Genomic DNA, 1436 nt, shown 5'->3' on the forward strand with positions numbered 1-1436 from the left:
TGGTTTTGGCTTCAGATATATTTTTTTAAACTTCCATTCAATACTACAAATTGAGTGGGCATAATTTCTGACAAATTAAATCAATACAAGTTTTTTTCTACAAATTATTCTAAGCTGGGTGTGGAGAAGCTGTAGGCGGGTGACGTTCCCTGTTCTGAGACCCAGATTTTCAGTAACTACCCAAAAAACAGCCAGGTGGTTACTGAAAAGTGCTGGGTGGAACACTGGATACAAATATCTGTGCATTGTCTCCTCGACCACCATGACTGTTCACAAGGTTCTCAATAATGTTTATTATTTTATGAACTCATTAATGTGCCAGCAATGCAGAATATGTTGTGAACTTGATAAGTTGTGTGTGATACACTAAGGATCTTATCACGCCATGTCTGTTGGGCTTGCATTGATTATTGCAACATAATGACATACATGCTGAAATCCATTATTTTCAGACGTTAACAAAATACATATATGCATGCACTAAATGCAATATAAGTGGCCTGACTCGAGCTTAAAGAAGAATCATGGCCTCCCATTAAACTTAAAATATGTGCTGCAGTTCTTAATCATAGATGCATTTAAAGTATTCTTAGTCCACCTGATGCAGCTACCTGAGATGGGATGACAATTATACTGCATTGCTCCACAATTCACAGAATTGTCACTGACATGTATGCTGTGACAACATTTTCATAATTTATTTACAAGCCTGCAGCTTGTCAATCAGCATCTGGACCCACCTGGGTTGACATCATGGCCTCCGCTTCTGAAACCCTCCCACTATGAGCTGCAGTGTTTTAGAGGGGAAGCATGGGAGACACAAATGAAAAAAGATTTATTCTTATTTCTGGGGAGTTGTACATCACATAGCTTGATTCGGGTGTTCCTGAGAAGTACTATAAGGTAAGAGGAGTTCTTCCAGTTCAGGGAAACAAAGGAAATGTGTTACCTTTTGGCAACTAGATTGATCTTTCCTTATTACCTAACTTCTTCTAAGAAAATGACATCTGCACTTTGATTAGTTGCGGCTGTTGGTAATAACTGCTTAACGGGCAAAAAGAATACTCTGAACAATATATTTTATTTTACTTCATTGCTGGGTATATTGCACATGTCAAAATAATCCTAATAATAATTCAGAGACATATTGTCACATTATATTATTTCACAATATAAAATAATGTGTCCTTTTTTAGATAACATGTAACTTTTTCTGTTCATGTAAGTTTTTTTTTTCCGCTGTTCTGCTGACAAACCGCTGTCATGGTTTTGCAAGACGGTACAGTAAGCTTGTCATATACAATAATAGCTTCTACTTGAAGTCAGCTTTAATTAGTAGAAATAATATATTTGCACAGATGTGCACTGAAATAGGCATGGAGGCCAACATTTAAAAGTGTTGAATGGAATGGGTAAGGATTAAATCAGATTTATAA

The sequence above is a fragment of the Pyxicephalus adspersus genome, chromosome 5 (genome assembly GCF_032062135.1).
Source record: "Pyxicephalus adspersus chromosome 5, UCB_Pads_2.0, whole genome shotgun sequence".
NCBI lineage: Eukaryota > Metazoa > Chordata > Amphibia > Anura > Pyxicephalidae > Pyxicephalus > Pyxicephalus adspersus.